Source organism: Giraffa tippelskirchi, chromosome 3 (assembly GCF_054371585.1).
Source record: "Giraffa tippelskirchi isolate mGirTip1 chromosome 3, T2T-mGirTip1v1.2.pri, whole genome shotgun sequence".
Taxonomy (NCBI): Eukaryota; Metazoa; Chordata; class Mammalia; order Artiodactyla; family Giraffidae; genus Giraffa; species Giraffa tippelskirchi.
In genome coordinates, this window is record NC_137277.1 from 128,722,675 (window position 1) to 128,745,628 (window position 22,954).

Below are 22,954 nucleotides of genomic sequence, written 5' to 3' on the forward strand. Positions count from 1 at the left end.
CAACTGAGTGACTTCACTTTCACTTTTCACTTTCATGCATTGGAGAAGGAAATGGCAACCCACTCCAGTGTTCTTGCCTGGAGAATCCCAGGGACAGGGAAGCTTGGCTGGCTGCCTTCTATGGGGTCGCACAGAGTCGGACATGACTGAAGCGACTTAGCAGCAGCAGCAGCAGCAAAGGCTTATTACCAAGATTGAGTGAACATGTAATACAGAGTTTATAACCAATGCCCCAGCTTTGAGTAAGACTTTTTGTATACTTGGACATAACTGCCTATAAGCTCTAACTTTAGAGTTAGCAAAGTAGTATCTTGGTATCTTTTCCCACATGTACCCCCACTTACTTGGAAATAGACACACAACTCTATTTTTCCCATAGGTGTGGGCTGTAACTCAGGCTAAGCTGAGCTGACCATAATATCCCATGTCCTTGGCTATGATAATTGGCCTCCGATGGGCTTTTGAACGTAGCCAAACTAATTAGAATTCTCCTGTGGGATATTTTTGCAGGAGTGTCTTGGAAATGCCTCATTTCTCTTGGGTCTTAGAATTCCAGCTGGCCATATTCCCTGATTTATAGCAAGCCTTTCAGCTTTAATTGCAATGTATACTATTTTAAAAACAATTAAGGCAGCATGAAAGAGAATATAGTTGCCTGTTCATCATGAGAATACAGCAGAAGTGAAAAAGAAGGAGAGAAGGAGACAAGAGGAGAGCAATAGAAGATTAAAAAAAAAAGAAAAAAGAAAATGAGTTAATAACGTTGATTCCTGGTTGAGTTATCCCTGGAATTTCATCTCTGTAATTTTTGGTTATATACATGCCTGCTTGGTCATTCAGTCATGTCCAACTCTCTGTGACTCCATTAACTATAGCCTGCCAGGCTCCTCTGTCCATGAGATTTTTCAGGCAAAAATACTGGAGTGGGTTGCCATCTCCTACTCTAGGTAATCTTCCTGACCCAGGGATCAAACCTGCATCTCCTGCATTGGCAGGTGGAGTCTTTACCACTGAGCCACCTAGGAAGACCTTGGTTATATGAGCCCCCCTAAAATATTTTCTAAAGTAATTGTATTGGATTTGCAATATGCTATTTTGTATACCTAACCATTCTTAACTTACAAACCACTCCAAATTAGTTATATTATGATTATTTATATTCCAATCACCAATCAACTCTCTGGTTTAGAAAGTGAAAGCTAAGAAAAAATTCAAGAATGCATTGTATCAATTGAAATGACCAAATGTGACTTCACCATGACATGGTAGCCTGTCTCTGTGGCATACTGGGAAAAAACAGACTCATCTTGGTGTATGACACCTAGGTTCTGATAGAAACTCTGCAGGTTATTGTATGTTTTACTTTGTGCTTCAGTGTCTTCACATTAAAATAAGGAGAACTGTCCTAGATTAACTCCACTGTTTCCTCCTAGTCCGAAATCCTATTACAGGCTAACATGGAATGCTCTTCAGATTAGTTTTAGTAACAAAAGTTGAGGTATGTGCCAAAGTGGGTGACATAAGAAATAGGAGAAAAACTACAGGGATGGACTAAGCTATAGGTTGATACCAACCTGGTGAATGCAGATAGTCTAGTTTTCATTCTTCAGTGAGGATAGCACAGGGTATCACAGAAAAGAGAAGGACTCTGAGGAGGAGATAGAGGAATTCCTAAGGGACAAGTTGTGCCCAAAGGATGCACTGGTATGGGATATTCCCAGATCTCTGGAGTTCTGGTATTGAAGGTAAGTATAAGGCTCTTTGGTTCATGTATTTTGGCTTGTATATGTGAGATGAATGAGTCTAGTTTTCATTGAAATATATCTATTAGGGAAATTTTCTTTCCCCCCAGCGACCAATCACAGGTTGTCTTTTCTCCGATACAAAAGCATATAGCATACTCTTCATGTATAATAAATTCATGGAAATATATTTTTGTTCCCTTGGGCTACTCATATTTTAGGAAATTACTAGGCGCTACCTTAATGTGAAATGGTTTCACAGTGCATTATTGTGTTAAATTGTTCTAAATGCTTTCATTTTTGCAACAGCACACTTCAAACTAATTACTTAGGATCCATGATGATACATGCTGGATGCAGTAAGGTAAAGAAGTGACTGAATTTGGAATCAAATTTGATTCCTAGCTCTACCTTCTATTATCTGGTAAATGTAAGGTCTCAGTAACACTAAACCTACTTTCTCTTATGCAATATGTGTCTAACATTTACTAGGACATAGAGCTGCTATAAGCATTAATCCAGATAACTTATGTAAACCACTTGGCAACAATGTTGTTGTTGTTCAGTTGCTCAGTCATGTTCAACTCTTTACGACCCCATGGACTTCAGCACACCAGGCTTTCCTGTCCATCACTATCTTCTGGAGCTTGCTCAAACTCATGTTCATTGAGTCAGTGATGCCATCCAACCATCTCATCCTCTGCTGCCCCCTTCCCTTGTCCTCAATCTTTCCCAGTATCATGGTCTTTTCTAATGAGTAGGCTCTTCACATCAGATGGCCAAAATATTGGAGCTTCAGCTTTAGCATCAGTCCTTCCAATGAATATTCAGGATTGATATCCTTTAGGATTGATTGGTTGGATCTCCTTGCAGACCAAGAGACTCTCAAGAGTCTTTTCCAACACTGCAGTTCAAAAGCATCAATTTGTCGGCATTCAGCCTTCTCTACATTCCAACTCTCACATCTATACATGACTACTGGAAAAACCATAGGCTTGACTAGACTGACCTTTGTTGGCAAAGTAATGTCTCTGCTTTTTAATATACTGTCTAGATTGGTCATAGCTTTTCTTCCAAGGAGCAAGTGCATTTTAGTTTCATGCTGCAGTCACCATCTGCAGTGATTTTGGAGCCCAAGAAAATAAAGTCTGTAACTGTTTCCATTGTTTCCCCTTCTATTTGCCATGAAATGATGGGACCAGATGCCATGAGCTTCATTTTCTAAATGTTGAGCTTTAAGCCAACTTTTTAACTCTCCTCTTTCACTTTCATCAAGAGGCTCTTTAGTTCTTTGCTTTCTCCCATTAGGGTGGTGTCATCTGCATATCTGAGGTTGTTGAAATTTCTCCCAACAATCTTGATTCCAGCTTGTACTTCTTCCAATCTGGTATTTCTCATTATGTACTCTGCATATAAGTTAAATGAACAGGGAGACAATATAGAGCCTTCCTTTTCCAATTTGGAACCAGTCCTTTTTTCCATATCCGATTCTAACTGTTGCTTCTTGATTTGCATACAGGTTTCTCAGGAAGCAGGTAAAGTGGTCTGGTATTCCCATCTCTTTCAGAATTTTCCACAGTTTGTTGTGATCCACACAGTCAAAGGATTTTACATAATGAATGAAGCAGAAGTAGATGTTTTTCTGGAGCTCTCTTGCTTTTTCTATGATCCAGCGGATGTTGGCAATTTGATCTCTAGTTCCTCTGCCTTTTCTAAAACCAGCTGAACATCTGGAATTTCTCAGTTCATGTACAGTTGAAGCTTAGCTTGGAGAATTTTCAGCATTATTTTGCTAGCATGTGAGATGAGTGCAATTGTGTGGTAGTTTGAACATCCTTTGACATTGCCTTTCTTTAGGATTGTAATGAAAACTAATCTTTTCCAGTCCTGTGGCCATTGCTGAGTTTTCCAAATTTGCTGGAATATTGAGTGTAGTATTTTAACAGCATCATCTTTTGGGATTTGAAATAGCTCAACTGGAATTCCATCATCTACACTAGCTTTGTTCATAGTGATGCTTCCTAAGGCCCCACTTGCCTTCATACTCCAGGATGTCTGGTTCTAGGTGAGTGATCACATCATCATGGTTACATGGGTTATGAAGATATTTTTGATCGAGTTCTTCTGTGTATTCTTGCCACCTCTTAATATCTTCTGCTTCTGTTAGATCCATACCACTTCTGTCCTTTACTGTGCCCATCTTTGCATGAAAATATTCCCTTGGTAACTCTAATTTTCTTGAAGAGTCTATCATATTCTATTATTTCCTTCTATTTTTTTGCATTGATCACTGAGGAAGGCTTTCCTATCTCTCCTTGCTGTTCTTTGGAACTCTGCATTCAGATAGGTATATCTTTCCTTTTCTCCTTTGCCTTTCACTTCTCTTCTTTTCTCAGCTCTTTGTAAGGCCTCCTCAGACAACCATTTTTCCTTTTTCAATTTCTTTTTTGGGGGGATGGTTTTGATCACCACTTACTGTACAACGTTATGAATCTCCATCGATAGTTCTTCAGGCACTCTAACTATCAGATCTAATCCCTTGAATCTATTTGTCACTTCCACTGTATAATTGTAAGAGATTTGATTTAGATCATACCTAAATGGCCTAATGGTTTTCCCTAATTTCTTCAATTTAAGTCTGAATTTTTCAATGAGGTGTTCATGGTCTGAGCCACAGTCAGATCCTGGACTTGTTTTTGCTGACTGGATGTAGCATCTCCATCTTCGGCTGCAAGGAATGTAATCAATCCGATTTCAGTATTGACCATTTAGTGATATACATGTATAGAGTTGTCTTCTGTGTTTTTGGAAGAGGGTGTTTGCTATGACCAGTGCATTCTATTGGCAAAACTCTGTTAGCCTTTACCCTACTTCATTTTGTATTCCAAGGCCAAACTTGACTGTTACTCCAGCAATGAGTCTCTCCCTTCAGGAAGTTTCCACAAGTCTCTTATCTTCACCTATAAAAGGACAGACAGAATGAAAACCACAGTCACAGAAAACTAGCCAAACTGATCACATGAATCATAGCCTTGTCTAACTCAATGAAACTATGAGTCATGTCTTGTAGGGCCACCCAAGATGGAAGGGTCATGGTGGAGAGTTCTGACAAAACAAGATCCACTGGAGAAGGGAATGGCAAACCACTTCAGCATTCTTGCCTTGAGAACCACATAAACAGTATGAAAAGGCAAAAAGATAGGACACTGAAAGGTGAACTCTCCAGGTTGTTAGGTGCCCAATATGCTACTGGAGAATAGTGGAGAAATAGCTCCAGAAGGTATGAAGAGGCTGAGCCAAAGTGAAAACAATACCCAGCTGTGGATGCATCTGGTGGTGAAAATAAAATCCAGTGTTAGGTCCATGAATCAAGGTAAATTGGAAGTGGTCAGACAGGAAATGGCATACAATAGGTGCTTAAAAATGTTAATTTCCTTCTAATGAGTCAAAGCTGGTTTAATAAATAAAGCATGTTATTGTGTCTTTTTAATTTCATTGAAATGACTGCATGCTTTATCATTCTTTAGATCATCTTAGTAAAGTCTGAAGCCATCCCTAACTTGACTTAATTCTTTGTACCAATCGTATTATATTTTAAATTGTGTGAAAATGTTTATTAAGATATAATTGACATATAATATTATATTAGTTTCAAATGCAAAACATAATTATTTGGTATTTGTATATACTGTGAAATCTGGAGGAGGAAATGGCAACCCACTCTAGTATTCTTGCCTGGATAATCCCATGGAGAGAGGAGCCTGGCAAGCTATAGTCCATGAGGTCACAAAGAGTCAGACACAACTGAAGCACATTAACAACAATAACAACATACTGTGAAATAATCACAAGATATGTCTAATTAATATTCATCACCACACATAGTTATAAATTATTATTTTGTGGTGAGAACATTTAAGATCTACTCTCCTAGCAACTTTCAAATATACAATACAGTATTATTAACTAGAGTTACCATGCTCTACATTCCATTTATTACTCATTTATTTTACAAGTGGAAATCTGTAGCTTTTGATCTCATTTACCTATTTTGCTCAAACCCTATTCCTCTGCTAACCACTAATATGTTCTCTGAATCTATATTTTTATTTTCTAGATTGTAAGAACAGTATTAGCAACAAAGCCTAATTAGGTATTCAGATGCTTCTTCTTACTTACTTTACATTGAGATAATCCATCATCTTCCAGGAAACAGAAAAACTCAAGATTTTGCTGCTTTTCTCTGTACTGGTCAGATTCTAGTTGTTAGGTTGCATTGGTCATTTCCACTTTAGGAAGGAAAGAAATAATTGCATAAAAAATATTTCCTGATTTAATAAAATGGAAAACTTAGTGGAAGTTTAAAACAGATAAATTGGTTACTTTGTAAAAGAGATGATTAATGTAAGTCTTAAATGATCTTTTAATCATGTTATGGTTCAATATAAGTAAGATAATGATTAGGTTTTCCTCTTTTTAACCAAGCATAGAATGAGAAAAGAATTCTCATCATATCAAAGAAATTTGATGCTTGATATTCACACACACTTATAGCAAGAATGATTAATTAATATCATTACAGTTATTTTGTGCTTCTGCTTTCAAAACAATTTCATACAAATTCCTATATAATTCTAACAACAAACCCATTAAATGGGTATTATTTCCCTCATCTTAAGCTGGAAATTAACTTGTTTACTTCTTATGATGGAGATTTGAATTCAGACTTCAATTCTGCTTATAAATCCAGTTGGGAATTTGGGAGACTTTGAGGAAATGGCAGTCAGAACACATCTTGGCTTCTCTTTACTTCAGTTGCAATCCATTTGTGTTACTAGCTATGAAGCTAGCTAGTGACTTGTGAAGCACCCAGGGCTTGTGAGGGACATGCTCTTGTTGCTTGCTATTCGGTAGCAAGTAGTCCAGCAATAAAGACTTTGTCCTAAAGGAAATCAACCATGAATATTCACTGGAAGGACTGATGCTGAATCTAAGGTCCAATACTTTGGCCACATGATATAAAGAAAACTCACTGAAAAAAAACTTGAGGCTGGGAAAGATTGAGGGCAAAAGGACAAGGGATGAGATGATTGGATGACATCATCAACTTAATGGACATGAATCTGAACAAACTCTGGGAGATAGTGAAGAACAAGGAAACCTGGAGTGCTGCAGTCCATGGGGTCACAAAATGTTGAACAAAACTTAGCAACTGAACAATAGCAACAAAGGCTTTATGTGGCACTTTGTGACAAGTGCAGGATTTTAGGTCCCACTCAAATCCATGAATCATAATCTGTATTATCATAAGGTCCCTCCAAGATTTGTTTGCAAACTAAACATTTTTAAATGTATTATTTTATTGAAGGATAATTGCTTTACAGAATTTTGTTGTTTTCTATCAAACCTCAACCTTAATCAGCCATAGTGTAGTGTAGTGTTTGTCACTCAGTCGTGTCCAACTCTTTGTGACCCCATGGACTGTAGCCCACCAGGCTTCTCTGTCCATGGGATTCTCCAGGCAAGAATAGCTGGAGTGGGTTGCCATTGCCTTCTCCAGAGGATCTTCCCAACCCAGGGATTGAACCTGGGTCTCCTGCACTGCAGTCAGATTCTTTACTGTCTGAGCCACCAGGGAAGCCCCTTAGGTATACATATATCCCCTCCCTGTTGAACCTCCCTCCCATCTCCCACCCCATCCTACCTCTCTAGGTTGATACAGAGCCCCTGTTTGAGTTTCCTAGTCATAGAGAAAATTCCCATTTGCTATCTATTTTACATATGGTAATGTAAGTTTCCATGTTACTCTTTCCATACATTTCACCCTCTCCTCCCATTTCCCCATGTCCATAAGTCTATTCTCTATGTCTGTTTCTCTATTGCTGCCATGTAATTAAATTCTTCAGTATCATTTTTCTAGATTCCGTATATATGCATTCAGTTGAGTTCAGTTCAGTCGCTCAGTCGTGTCCGACTCTTTGTGACCCTAAGAACCGAAGCACGCCAGGCCTCCCTGTCCATCACCAACTCCCTGAGTCCACCCAAACCCATGTCAATCGAGTCGGTGATGCCATCCAGCCATCTATCCTCTGTCGTCCTCTTCTCCTCCTGCCCTCAATCTTTCCCAGCATCAGGGTCTTTTCCAACGAGTCAGCTCTTCTCATCAGGTGGCCAAAGTATTGGAGTTTCAGCTTCAACATCAGTCCTTCGAATGAACACCCAGGACTGATCTCCTTTAGGATGGACTGGTTGGATCTCCTTGCAGTCCAAGGGACTCTCAAGAGTCTTCTCCAACACCACAGTTCAAAAGCATCAATTTTTCGGGGCTCAGCTTTCTTCACCGTCCAACTCTAACATCCATACATGACCACTGGAAAAACCATAGCCTTGACTAGATGGACCTTTGTTGGCAAAGTAATGTCTCTGCTTTTTAATATGCTATCTAGGTTGATCATAACTGTCCTTCCAAGGAGTAAGCGTCTTTTAATTTCATGGCTGCAATCACCATCAGCAGTGATTTTGGACCCCAGAAAAATAAAGTCAGCCACTGTTTCCCCATCTATCTGCCATGAAGTGATGGGATCAGATGCCATGACCTTAGTTTTCTGAATGTTAAGCTTTAAGCCAACTTTTTCACTCTCCTCTTTCACTTTCATCAAGAGGCTTTTTAGTTCTTCTTCACTTTCTGCCATAAGGGTGGTGTCATCTGCATATCTGAGGTTATTGATATTTCTCCTGGCAATGTTGATTCCAGCTTGTGCTTCCTCCAGCCCAGTGTTTCTCGTGATGTACTCTGCATGTAAGTTAAATAAGCAGGGTGACGATATACAGCCTTGACTTACTCCTTTTCCTATTTGGAACCAGTCTGTTGTTGCATGTCCAGTTCTAACTGTTGCTTCCTGACCTGCATACAGGTTTCTCAAGAGGCAGATCAAGTGGTCTGGTATTCCCATCTCTTTCAGAATTTTCCACAGTTTATTGTGATCCACACAGTCAAAGGCTTTGGCATAGTCAATAAAGCAGAAATAGATGTTTTTTTCTGGTACTCTCTTGCTTTTTCAATATATGCATTATGATATGATATTTATCTTTCTCTTTCTGGCTTACTTCACTTTGTATAATAGATTCTAGATTCATCCACCTCATTAGAACTGACTCAAATGTGTTCCTTTTTATGGCTGAAATGTTCCATTGTGTATATGTACCACACATTTTTTGTCTGCTCATCTGTCAATGAACATCTAGGTTGCTTCCATGTTCTAGCTATTGTAAATAGTACTCCAGTGAACAATGGGATACATGTGTCTTTTTCAATTTTGATTTCCTCAGGGTATATGCCTAGGAGTGGGACTACTGGGTCATATGATGTTTTCTTTTTTAATTAATTTATTTATTTTAATTGGAGGCTAATTATTTTACAATATTGTAGTAGTTTTTGCCATACATTGACATGAATCAGCCAAGGGTGTCCATGTGTCCCCCATCCTGAACTCCTCTCCCACCTCCTTTCCCATCTCATCCCTCAGGGTCATCCCAGTGCACCGGCCCTGAGCACCCTGTCTCATGCATCAAACCTGGACTGGCGATCTATTTCACATATGGTAACATACATGTTTCAATGCTATTCTCTCAAATCATCCCACTCTCACCTTCTCCCACAGAGTCCAAAAGTCTGTTCTTTACATCTGTTTCTCTTTTGCTGTCTCACATAAGGGGTCATCGTTACCATCTTTCTAAGTTCCATATATATGCATTAATATACTATATTGATATTTTTCTTTCTGACTTACTTCACTCTGTATAATAGGCTCCACTTTCATCCATCGTATTATAACTGATTCAAATGTACTCTCTTTAATAGCTGAGTAATATTCCATTGTGTATATGTACCACAGCTTTCTTATCCATTTGTCTGCTGATGGACATCTAGGTTGCTTCCATATCCTAGCTATTGTAAACAGTGCTGTGATGAACAATGGGGATCATGTGTCTCTTTCAATTCTGGTTTCTTCTGTGTATATGCACAGCAGTGGGATTTCTGGGTCATATGGGAGTTCTATTTCCAGTTTTTTAAGGAATCTCCACAGTGTTCTCCATAGTGGCTGTACTAGTTTGCATTCCTACCAACAGTGTAAGAGGGCTCCCTTTTCTCTGCACCCTCTCCAGCATTTATTGTTTGTAGACTTTTTGATAGCAGCCATTCTGAGCAGCATTAGATGGTACCTCATTGTGGTTTTAATTTGCATTCCTCTGATAATGAGTAATGTTGAGCATCTTTTCATGTGTTTGTTAGCCATCCATATGTCTTCTTTGGAGATATGTCTGTTTAGGTCTTTATCTCACTTTTTGATTGAGTTGTTTATTTTTCTGCTGTTGAGTTGTATGAGCTGCTTGTATATTTTGGAAATTAATCCTTTGTCAGTTGTTTCATTGGCTATTATTTTCTCCCATTCTGAGGGTTGTCTTTTCACCTGGCTTACAGTTTCCTTTGCTGTGCAAAAGTTTTTAAGTTTAATCAGGTCCTACCTGTTTACTTTTGTTTTTATTTCTATTACTCTAGGAGGTAGGTCATAGAGGATCTTGCTTTGATTTGTGTCATCATGTGTTCTGCTTATGTTTTCCTCTAAGAAATTTATAGTTTCTGGTCTTACATTTAGATCTTTAATCCATTTTACTTTTATCTTTGTGTATGGTACTAGGAGGTGTTCTAATTTCATTCTTTTGCAGGTAGCTGTCCAGTTTTCACAGCACCATTTATTGAAGAGGCTGTCTTTGCCCCATTGTATATTCTTGCCTCCTTTGTCAAATACAGGGTACCCATAGGTGCATAGGTTTACTTCTGGGTTTTATATCTTATTCCATTGGTCTATGTTTTTGTTTTTTGTGTCAGTACCATACTGTCTTGATGACTGTAGCTTTGTAGTATAATCTGAAGTCAGGAAGGTTGATTCCTCAGCTTCATTCTTCTTTCTCAAGATGGCTTTGGCTATTCGAGGTCTTTTGTGTTTCCATATGAATTGCAAAAATTTTTGTTCTAGTTCTGTGAAAAATGTCATTAGTATTTGATAGAGATTGCACTGAATCTGTAGATTGTGATTGGTAGTACAGTCATTTTCACAATATTGATTTTTCATAGCCAGGAACTTGGAATAGCTATTCATCTATTTATGTAGCCTTTGATTTCTTTCGTAAGGGTCATAATTTTCTGTGTACCGTTCTTTTGTCTCCTTAGGTAAGTATTCCTAGGTATTTAATTCTTTCTGTTGCAATGGTGAATGGGAATGATTACTTAATTTCTGTTTCTGATTTTTCATTGTTAGTATATAGAAATGCAAGTGATTGCTGCAATTTTCCTAAATTCACTGCAAATTTTGTATCCTGCAACTTTCCTAAATTCACTGATTAGCTCTAGTAATTTTCTGATAGTATCTTTAGGGTTCTCTATGTACAGTATCATGCCATCTGCAAACAGTGAGATCTTTACTTCTTTTCCGATCTGGATTCCTTTTATTTGTTTTTCCTCTCTGACTGCTGTAGCTAGGACTTACAGAACTATGCTGAATAATAGTGGGGAAAGTGGGCACTCTTGTCTTGTTCCTGATATTAGCCAAATGCTTTCAGTTTTTCACCATTGAGAATAATGTTTAGTGTAGGCTTATCATTTATGGCCTTTACTATGTTGAGGTAGGTGACTTCTATGCCCACTTTTTGTAGAGTTTTAATTATAAATGGGTGCTGAATTTTGTCAAAGGCATTTCTGCATCTATTGAGATAATCATATGGTTTTTATCTTTAATCTGTTACTATGGTGTACCACATTGTTTGATTTGCATATATTGAAGAATCCTTGCATCTTTGGGATAAACCCAACTTGATCATGGTGTATGAGCTTTTTGATATGTTGCTGAATTTTGTTTGCTAAAATTTTCTTGAAGATTTTTCAATCTATGTTCATTAGTGATAATGGCCTGTAGTTTTTTTTTAGTGTTTTTTTTTTGTTTTTTTGTTTTTTTGTCTGGTTTTGGAATCAGGGTGATGGTGGCCTTGTAAAATGAATGTGGAAGAGTTCCTTTCCCTGCTATTTTTTGAAAGAGTTTTAGAAGGATGGGCATTAGGTCTTTTCTAAATGTTTGATAGAATTCTTCTGTGAAGCCATCTGATCGTGGGCTTTTGTTTTTTGGGAGATTTTTGACAACAGTTTCAATTTCAGTGCTTGTACTTGGGTTGTTTATAATTTCTATTTCTTCCTGGTTCAGTCTTGGAAGATTGAACTTTTCTAAGAATCTGCCCATTTCTTTCAGGTTATCCATTTTATTGCCATATAGTTGTTCATAATAGTCTCTTATAATCCTTCGCATTGTCTGTCCTAATCTCTCCTTTTTCATTCCTAATTTTCTTGATTTAATCCTTCTCTTTTTGTTTTATTTTTGATCAGTCTGGCCATTTGTGTTTCAATTTCGTTTATCTTCTCAAAGAACCAGCTTTTAGTTTTATTAATCTTTACTATTGTCTCTTTCACTTCTTGTTCAGTTATTTCTGCTTGAATCTTTATGATTTCCTTCTACTAATTTTATTTTGTTTGTTTGTTTGTTTTTCTTTTTCCAGTTGTTTTCAGTGTAAAGTTAGGTTGCCTATTCAATGTTTTTCTTGATTCTTGAGGTAGGATTGTATTGGTATAAACTTCCCTCTTAGAACTGCTTTTGATGTACCCCACAGGTTTTGAGTTGTAATGTTTTCATGTCATTTTTTTTCTAGAAAATTTTTGATTTACCTTTTAATTTTTTCAGTAATCTGTTGGTTATTTAGAAATGTATTGTTTAATCTCCATGTGTTTCTGTTTCTTAGAGTTTTTTGCTTGTAATTGATATTTAGTCTCATAGCATTGTGGTCATAGAAGATGCTTGATATGATTTCAACTTTCTTTTTTTTTCAGTTCATAACTTAGGTGTGCAAAAAATATGTCTTTATATTCTTCAACATGCTTTTTTTTAAATTAGTTTATTTATCTATTTTTTAACTTTACAATATTGTATTTGTTTTGCCATACAATGACATGAATCCACCATGGGTATACATGTTTTGCCCTTCCAGATCTATCTCATTTAATGTATAATTTAAGACTTGTGTTTCCTTATTAATCTTCTGTTTTGATGATCTGTCCATTGGTGTGAATGTGTCATTAAAGTCTCCTATTATTATTGTGTTACTTTCAATTTCTCCTTTTATGTCTGCTAGTGTTTGTCTTATGTATTGCCTATGTTGGATGCAGAGATATTTACAATTGTTATGTCTTCCTCTTGGATAGATCCCTTGTTCATTATGCAGAGTCCTTCCTTATCTCTTGTAATCCTTTTTATTAAAGTCTATTTTGTCTGATATGAGGATTGCTACTCCAGCTTTTTTTTTACTTCCCATTTTCAAGGAATATATTTTTCCATCCTCTCACTTTCAGTCTGTATGCCTTTAGGTCTGAAGTGGGTTTCTTGTAGACAGCATATACATGAGTCTTGTTTTTGTGTCCATTCAGCCAGTCTGTGTCTTTTGGTTAGAGCATTTAATTCATTTACATTTAAAGTAATTATTGATATATATATTCCTATTGCCATTTTCTTAATTGTTTGTGGTTGATTTTATAGAGCTTTTTCCTTCTCTTGTATTTCTTGACTATATGAGCCACTTTAACATTTGCTGTAAAGCTTGTTTGGTGATACTCAATTCTCTTAACTTTTGCTTGTCTGAAAATCTTTCGATTTTGCCATCAATTTTGAATGAGATCCTTGCCATGTACAGTAATCCTGGTTGTAGATGTTTCCCTTTCAGTACTTTAAATATATCCTGCCATTCCTTTCTGGCCTGCAGAGTTTCTGCTGAAAGATCAGCTGTTAAGCATATGGGGTTTCCCTTGTATCTTACTTACTGCTTTTCCCTTGCTGCTTTTAATATTCTTTCTTTGTGTTTAATCTTTGTTAGTTTGGTTAGTATGTGTCTTGGAATGTTTCTTCTTGGGTTTATCATGTATGGGACTCTTTGTGCCTCTTGGACTTGATTGGCTATGTCCTTTTTCATGTTTGAGATATTTTCAACTGTAATCTCAAAAATTTTCTCATGCTCTTTCTTTTTCTCTTCTTCTTTTGGGACCACTATAATTTGAATGTTGGTGTGTTTGATATAGTCCCAGCAGTCTCTGAGACTATCCTCAGTTCTTTTCATTCTTTTTACTTTATTCTGCTATTCAGAAGTTGTTTCCACCATTTTATCTTCCAGCTCGCTGATTCGTTCTTCTGCTTCAGATATTCTGCTACTGATTCCTTCCAGAGAATTTTTAATTTCACTAATTGTGTTGTTTGTCTCTGAATGCTTTTTCTTTAATTGTTCTAGGTCTTTGTTAATTGATTCTTGCATTTCCTCCATTCTGTTTTCAAGGTGTTTGATAATCTTTACTATCATTATTCTGAATTCTTTTTCAGGTAGTTTGCCTATTTCCTCTTATTTTATTTGAACTTGTGTGTTTCTAATTTGTTCCTTCATTTGTGTAGTATTTATCTGCTCTTTCATTATATATGTATTTTTAACTTATTGTGTTTGAGGTCTCCTTGTCCCAGGCTTCAAGGTTGAATTTGTTCTTCCTGTTGGCTTCTACCCTCCTAAAGTTGGTCCAATAGTTTGTAAGCTTCCTATAGGGTGAGATTTTTGCTGAATTTTGTTTGTTTGTTTGTTTTTCCTCTGATGGGCAAGACTGAATGAGGTGGTAATCCTGTCTGTTGATGATTGGGTTTGTATTTTTGTTTTGTTTGTTGTTTGGATAAGATGTCCTGCACAGGGTGCTACTGGTGGTTGGGTGAAGCCAGGTCTTATATTCAAGTGGTTTCCTTTGTGGGAGTTCTAGTGAGAACTAGATACTCACTAGGATCAGTTCTCTGGTAGTCTAGGGTCCTGGAGTCAGTACACCCACTCCAAAGGCTCAGGGTTTGATCTCTGGTCAGGAATGAAGATTCCACAGGTGGTTTGTTATGGCATTAAGTGAGATTAAAACAAATATGCAAAAAGGAGAAACCAAAGATGAACCTCAGATAAATGGCAGTTACAAAATCAGGCAAATAGTAATTAAAATAATGGAATATACATGTATACCCAGAAGCAAAGTCAAAGCAGCCCACTAAAATAAAGTACAGTAGATTGTCCTGGTGAACGAAGGAAATCAAAAATTATATTTTCCAGTTAAGAACAAAACTAACTAAAGCACAAAATGGAAAACAAAACTAAAGCAAGGTGCCAAGTGGGGAATAAAGCAATGAAAAGGAAACTAAAAAATATGTTGAGAGGAAAGGATAGAAAGAAAAGAAAGAATAGATAGGCAAAGTTAAATAGAGGGAGATGAAGAAAATTTATATACATTGAAGATTAACCGCAAGGGGAAAAGAACAGTCTGAAAAGCAAACAAGGGAATAAATGTAGAAAAAATAGTAATAGGTTTAAAAATTAAAATCAAAAAAAGAAAGAAAAAAAAAAAGGAAAACTCCACAGAACTGCAAAAGCTCAACATAGAGGCAGAGGTTTATAACAACAATAAAAACTGTGATTGAGGAAAAAAAAAACGCTCAAAAGCTTAATTAGATTTCATAGTGCCAATAAAATCAACAGCTACAACAGCAGGGGGGAGAAAAAATCCAAAAGAATCTATAGAACAAGTCAAAACATAAATAAATGCTTCTTGAGTCACCGCTGTCAGAGTCCTTTCCCTCGCTGGGAGTCACGGTCCACCTCACCTCCCTAGGATGCCCTCCAACATTGTGCTGATCTCTGGACCTGCTGTGGGGGCAGCTCAGATTCTAATCTGGTCCTACTCCTCTGTGTTCTTGCCTCCAATGTCTACAGCTATCAGAGCTGGTGTGTTTTCCTTTGTGGGAGCTCTCAATGGCCTTTTATATATTCCATAGACACGGAGTCTGCTTAGTTGATCATGTGCATTTAATCTTCAGTTTGTACAGCTGGTGGGAAAGTTTTGAGTGTTCTTCCATAGCCACCCTGCCCCCTGGGTTTCAATTGTGGTTTTCCTCTGCATGTGGGTCATCCATTGGAGTTACTCCAGGGGCTTCTCTGGAAGACTTGGGTTTTTCCCGGTGAGGGCCAGGTATGAAGGTGGTGCAGTTGCTTGGGTCACAGGGGTTCTGGCAGCACCAGGTACTCAGGGGAATTGGTGGCTATGGCAGCAGGAGATATAGTGTTCTAGAAGGGTATGGCAACCAGTATTGGACAATATACTCCAGCATTATTGCCTGGAGAACCCCCGATAGAGAAGCCTGGCGAGACACAGTCTACAGGACCACAAAGAGCTGGACACAACTGAGGCAAGCCTGAGCGCATAGATGCAAGATTTTTTTTTGTTTTTCTGCCTGTGGCAGCTCTACCCCTGTGAGATTTGAGCATGAAGGTGGTGCAGCTGCTTGGATTGTGGGGACCCTGGCAACACAATGTGTGCGAGGACTCGGACTGCATCCACCCCAGGAGTTATAGCCCTATCAGAGTCTTTTTTTGAGCCTCTTATAGCTGGCAAACAGAAGGCCTCTTTGGCCAGTCTCTCTCTGTAGCTCTGCCCATTCAGGCCCTTAGAGGGCTCCTTTGCCTTGGGTCCTTCTCTGTTGCTCCGCATGTCAGGCACAGACACGCCCTGGCTGGGGTCCTACTCTGTAGATCGGCGCATCTGGCACTTAAAAGGGCACCCTGGGTGGGATCCTACTCTGTGGTTCAGCGGCATCAGTCACGTAAAGGAGCACCCTGTGTGGGGTCCTGCTCTGCAGTTCAGCGCCTCAGGCATTTGATGGGCCAGCCTCTCTATTGTTCAGCTGCTCATGCTGGCCTGTGGGGAGAGAGAGGCTATGGTGATGGCTCCACCACTTACACGTGACTCAGCAGTATCTCCTTGCTTCCATGGCTGCCTGGCTTTCCTCCACAGGCATTTCCCACCACAATCTCCTCCCTCACATCCCCTAGATCCATTTCTCCACAGTCAACCACATCCCTCACCCTGGGATTGCTCCACAATCCCTAAACTCCAGCTCCCAGCTGCTGTGCCTTCCAGGGGACCTGCATCCCTGTCCATGAACATTCCTGTTTTCCCCCATAGTTCCTTCATCCTACCAAGTTTTGTGTGGTATATTCTTTTCCACTGATCAGGTACTCCTGTCTGCTCTCAGCTGGTGTCCTGTATGCACTTCTGTGTCTGACGGTGTACTCCTGATATATCCATGAACAGAGATGTACTCCACATCTACCTACTCCTCTGCCATCTTGTTCTCCCAAATTAAAGATTTAAAAGCTGAGTGTAGACAGTGAAACTAAGGCTACAGGTATTGGAGTCCCTGGGGACAGTATCAGGATGTCCCATTACAAGGAACAGATTATTAATCATGGGAAGTACTTGATCCTGGAGATCCATGAGCTGGGGGATCTTGGCCCCACTGATTCCTCTTTTCCTTAACTTAAGAGCTTGACATGATTTCGTAAGACAAGTTTTACGCGAGTGATATTTTGACGTGCTACTTTCACTCCGACTGTTGTCCTCACCTGGCCCACAGAATGAACACCCATGCTACTGTCCACTACTTGTGAAACTGTCTTCACTTTTAGGACATTAACAGTTGGGAATGCATTGCAGTGAACAGCCAAAGCAAACCCTAGCAGTCAGATTACCTCAAAACATCCCAAATGAACAAGAGATGTGCATGTGTCAAGAGCTCAATCTGTTCTTTAGGGAAGGAATAGCAAATTGAACAATAAATATGAAAAGAGCAACCTGGTGCTTAAAAGTGCTTCTGTGGTGGCTCAGACAGTAAAGAACCCACCTGCAATGTGGGAGACCTGGGTTTAATCCCTGGGTTGGGAAGATCCCCTGGAGAAGGGCATGGAAACTTTCCAGTATTCTTGCCCTGAGAATCTCCATGGACAGAGAAGACTGGCAGGCTACAGTCCATGAGTTTGCAAAGAGTTGGACATGACTGAGTGACTAAGCACATATTGCTTAAAAAGAAAAATGTGTACCATGCTACATTTTAAATATAAAATATAAATATTTTGAGTGCACTAAGAATTTCCCAGCTAATTTCTATAGAAACTAGCTAGTATGATCCAAAAATCTGATGTCTCCCTCATTATAAATGGATCACTCTCTTTTACCACCATGCGCCATGCCTCAGTGATTTTATGTGACAATTATCCTTTTTGTAATTTTCATTACTTGTGTAAATGAATCTCTGAATATTTCTGTTGTAGAATTTGTCATGCATTTATTATCTAATCATCCTCACTCCATATATGTGTTAAAATCTAGTGATACTTTTCCACATTGACATATGTCAATTGGATTAAAGGTCTCTTCTGAAAATTTTGACTTGTGAAATTTTCTTTAATTTTTCTAATCTTCCCAGTGTGGCTTCTGGATTCCCTTCCCCATCAGAGCAGAGAAGCACCCATGCCTGCAAAGTTGGCCTCCATAGTATACTCAATCTATCTCTATTTGATCCCTGCTAAAGGGAAAATCTGCTAATCTCATTTTAAATGAATTAGCGACCAACCCTGACTTAGTGGGGCCTTCTCTGATGGCTCAGCAGTAAAGAATCCACCTGCAAAACAGGAGACATGGGAGACTTGTGTTCAAGCTCTGGGTTGGAAAGAACCCCTGAAGGAGAAAATGGCAAGAAGATAAGATGATTAGTTGGATAGCATCACCAACTCAATGGACAAGAATTTGAGAAAACTCTAGGAGATAGTGGAAGACAGGAGTTTGGTGTGCTGCCGACCATGAGTTTGCAAAGAGCTGGACACAACATAGCTACTGAAAAACGACAACCTGACTTAATGTATTCCCTTTCCTTTGAAGTAAATACATTTTAACATGTTATTTATGTAAACCTAAAGCCATTCTTGAGCATTCAACACCAGTTAGAATCAGTAGAAAGAATCTTTGAGATCATTTGATCTTTTATCTAACTTCCTATACACTCTGAGAGTCATTTCCTTATGAATTTATGTTTTCTTATATTCATCTTAACTGTGGGCCTTCGAAAAGAAGCATGAGAATTTAAGTGAATTTGTTACCACAAAGTTGGGTTAGAGAATATGTTAGAGTCTCCTATATTTCTTCAAAACCTTAAACCTCAAATCTCCATTCTTCCTGCAAGTCCTTCATCTAACCTCTGAGTAGAGGCTAGGAAGCTGGTACTTGCTGAGCCCTGCAAACAAACCTGTAGTATCTATTATCCAACTGGAGAAGGGATCAGGTACCTGTTACACCTGGGCATGCACAGATTCAGGAATTAGAACAAGAAGGACACAAAAGTAAATCTGAAAGAGACACCAAAATGCTCCCATTCCATATCCTAAAGTAAAATTGTTTCAGCAGAAAAGGAGCCTGAATCAGGGAAGTGAGGTTGATGTAAATCAATATTTCTCCAAATTTGGTTGAGGATCAACCAATACAAGGTGCTAATTCCTCTCCCTAGAAACTGCTTCTGTCCTGGAGGTGGGCGTGGCAACCCACTCCAGTATTCTTGCCTGGAGACTCCTCATGGACAAAGAAGCTTGGCAGGCTACCGTCCATGGGGTTGTAAAGAGTCAGACATGACTGAGCAACTAAGCACAGTACAGATTTAAGTAAGGACTTAGAATTTTTTTTTTAATATATATTTCCTTACTTATTGCTTCATTAATGTGACACAATTCTTATGCCCAGGTAAGTTTTTGAATTATTGCTCCATTGACAACAGGGGAAGCCCCACCAATGACAATAGACTGGAACTAACACCTGGTTAGTTCCTTTTTGTGTAAGATTTGTGCAGAGCTCTTTATTTTTCTTTAGTAAGTTATGTCCTTGTGTTATATATGAATCAACTGAGGCACAGAGAGATTAAACAATCCAAGATGTCACAGCAAGGAATTAGCAGAACAGAACTGTACACACACTCTCTCTCTCCACATTATTCTTGTTCTAGATATGCTTTAGATTGCTCTACATTAATCTCCATTTTGAAATTGGGAAGGATACTATTTGGAGTAATTTTCCATTTAGTTTGTCAACTTTTAATATTTTAGGTTTGTGAACACACCTAAATTCTAAATTGAAAGCTCCTGTAGCTTTAGAATGAAATTCAACGATATTGAGTATCAGCAGAAAGGTCTCATTGTATATATTGAAAATCCCATCATTTGTTTCCATGCCGCACTTAAGCAGTGTGATTTTCTTGCTGGCAGGCCATTTATCACTCCCTACTGGCCATCAATAATTGATTAGGGAGATTGGATTCAGTACAATGCAGATCAGCCCATTTTATCAACACAGAGTACAGTTTGCATCAAAATATAGTAACCCTTGAATCTCTGCTTATTCATCTTTGATAGCCTGTCTGGGGATTTACACTTACTCCTTTCATAGCAGAAGAGAAAGAAAGAATTGGGCAGAAGGGAAAATAACTAGCTGGTTTTGTTTATGCCAATGTGCTCAACTGCTTAAGTTGTGTCTTACTCTGCAACCCCATGGACCATAGCCCACCAGGCTCCTCTGTCCAGGGGACTTTTCTAGCAAGAATACTGGAGTGGCTTGCCATGCCCTCTTCCAGGATCTTCCTGACCCAGGATCAAACCTGCATCTTCTGAGCCTCCTGCATTGCAGGCAGATTCTTTATCACTGAACGACAATACCCTGTTTATGCCAATACCTCTAAGGTAACTGGCTTCTTACAATTTATGTTTCTTACCCTTACCTAAAAACAAAGAACAAGACTTTTTAAGTCAAAACCATCAACCATCCCTCATCTTCCCAGAAAGGGGATGCAGATTTTCAAGCTAACTTCCTTTCCTTCCAGGAACTGCCACCATCTTCTCTCTTCCTTAATTTCTATGTCCACAATTCCTCAACAGCAGAGTAGCTCAGTCTTGCCAGTTTTTGTGCTGACCTTAAAGATAAGAGTACAAGCTATTTGGTTGAAAGCATCACAATAGAGAAATCGAAAGTGAAAGCAATAAACATGAGCAAACTGCAAGGATTACAGACTTGTAACAACTTCTTTCTGTGAAGTTTTAGAAAATCCCAATTCTTTTCTATATATTAAAAAAAAAAAAAATCTGTCCTTGCATTGAATTCTGCAGATAGGACTCAATACATATCCCTTTTTCTTTGGATCTGTGTTGATGGAAGGCACTTCCCTCTTTATAATGCCTTTCTGGAACAAAGACCTGAAAGTGCAATCAACATAGAATAGTAGGGACTTCCCTTTAGTCTCACTTGGGGAGCAAGCTTTTCTGAGTCATTCTCATAAAAACAGCTTGGAAAAGAAATGGTAACAACTAATCCTGAAAATCTGAGATGTGTCAGACTGGTCCAATGTTGTCAATGGAAAACTGAATAATTCTTCATGGTGGCTCTAGGAGGTAGATAGTTTTTGTCTTCACCAAGTTACAAATGATGCAACTAAGGCAGGAGAGGTTTGGTAACTCAGTGTAACCAGAATGTGAACAAAGTAAGTGTGTATCTAGACCTTCACAGTCATAAACCACTGGGTGTTTCCTCTGCTGCTCCTCTGACCACAGGCTTTAGCCATCCTAGTGTGCCTGTTCTCCACACCAGAAGATCATCTTTTGGCATTTTCCTCGCTTGGCTAATTTTCCTAAGATTACATTAAGAGTGAAGCTTTTGACATTGATTATAAAGTAATGTATTTTCTCTTTTCCCCAGAGACTTAAGTTTATCCCATGTTTGCACATGTGAGTCTGGGAGTCAGTTGATATGGCGCTGGGGTGGTGACTTCTTGAAAGCAAGACATTCAGACATTTTTCTGTCCTTTCCCCCTTAGTCATTCCTCCAGCTTCCCCTGTTTTCATGACAAGAGTGGCTGGGCTGAGACGGGCTGAGATCATCGATCTCAGCACCAACATCAACCAGGTCTGATCACAACTAGATGTCAACCTTCAGTGATATCATTTTCTCCCAATCTCAGGAAAAGTAATTTGTGTGTATAAATAATATGAAAGAAAGGCTTAGCTTCTTTCAGAATACAGACTTTTAGAGAAACAGAATTTGAGCACAAAGATTATCCAAGAGTTTTTAAATAATTTCTTACATTCACCTAGGAAGCAAGGAACATTATATTATTGCATCAAATTTTGTTCATTTTTGTCTTTATAATGTGACCAAGGGCCTAACTTCCCCTGTGGTGCCCTCCTGTAACTGCCAATAATGTTAACAGGACATACAAGCTCTCTTCAAAAAGACAAGGATACTGCTCACCTCTGAACAGTTTTGCAGTCTTCCCTACTCTTTCTAACCTCTAATTCTCCCCTTTGTCTCTCTGTCTCTGTCTTTCTGTGTGTGTGTGTGTGTGTGTGTGTGTGTGTGTGTGTGTGTATGTGTATATATATATATATATATATATATACATACACATGTTTATTCAATAAAGTCAATGACTAACACTACGTTTTGATGACATCGAACCACCCTCCAGAAATTTCTCTATCAGAAACCTTAAGAAATACCTGTTTCCTATACTTTTTAAGAAAGGAAAAAAAAAAATTCAGTGTTATAAAAATAACTTTGGGAACCTGAAAACACAAACAGCAAAGAGGGTAGAATGTATCTAGAAGTTTATATAAAACATTGAATAAAAATAAGTCAGAATAAAACCAACAATAGGCTAACTTATTAACAAAATGTAACTGACATAAATATTAAACATATTATACCTTTAACAAGCACAGGTGATCCAGGGGAAATTAAATGGGAAGGTAGAATTAAAGCTTCAAGAAACACAATTGACTACTCAATTGTCTCCTGCTATATACTAGAGCTACTACTAAAAACCAAGGTCATAGAAATGAAAGATATGGTACTTTCACTGAAAGTGTTCATGGACTTGTAAGAGAGGAAGAAAAGAATATAAAATATTACTATGGTGTTGATGGATGAGATACAGAATATATATATAGTATATTTAACAGTCTCTAGCTTGGTTCAAAGAGATACAGAAAAAATTTTGCAAGAGAAGGCGGCACTGGAGAAGTTATTTTAGCAAGAAAGAAGTGTACAAATAAAGGTATCATAGGCAGAAGAAACAACATGCTCACAGGGGTCAAGGAATGTGACAGTTGAGTGCATTTGGAGAGAACTTCGAATTATTCCTTGTAGTGAAACTTACCATACAATTCAGCAACCCCACTCCTAG

At 38.4% G+C, this 22,954-nt stretch overlaps 1 long non-coding RNA gene across 1 annotated transcript; it reads right to left on the reverse strand.

The window, feature by feature from the left end:
* Positions 1–1,144: 1,144 nt before the first annotated feature.
* On the reverse strand, positions 1,145–15,918 carry LOC145541526 (uncharacterized). Its single transcript, XR_014079088.1, has 3 exons — positions 15,509–15,918; positions 5,922–6,031; positions 1,145–4,702 (listed from the first exon to the last, which is right to left on the reverse strand). It is a non-coding gene; the product is annotated as an uncharacterized LOC145541526 (long non-coding RNA).
* Positions 15,919–22,954: the final 7,036 nt, after the last annotated feature.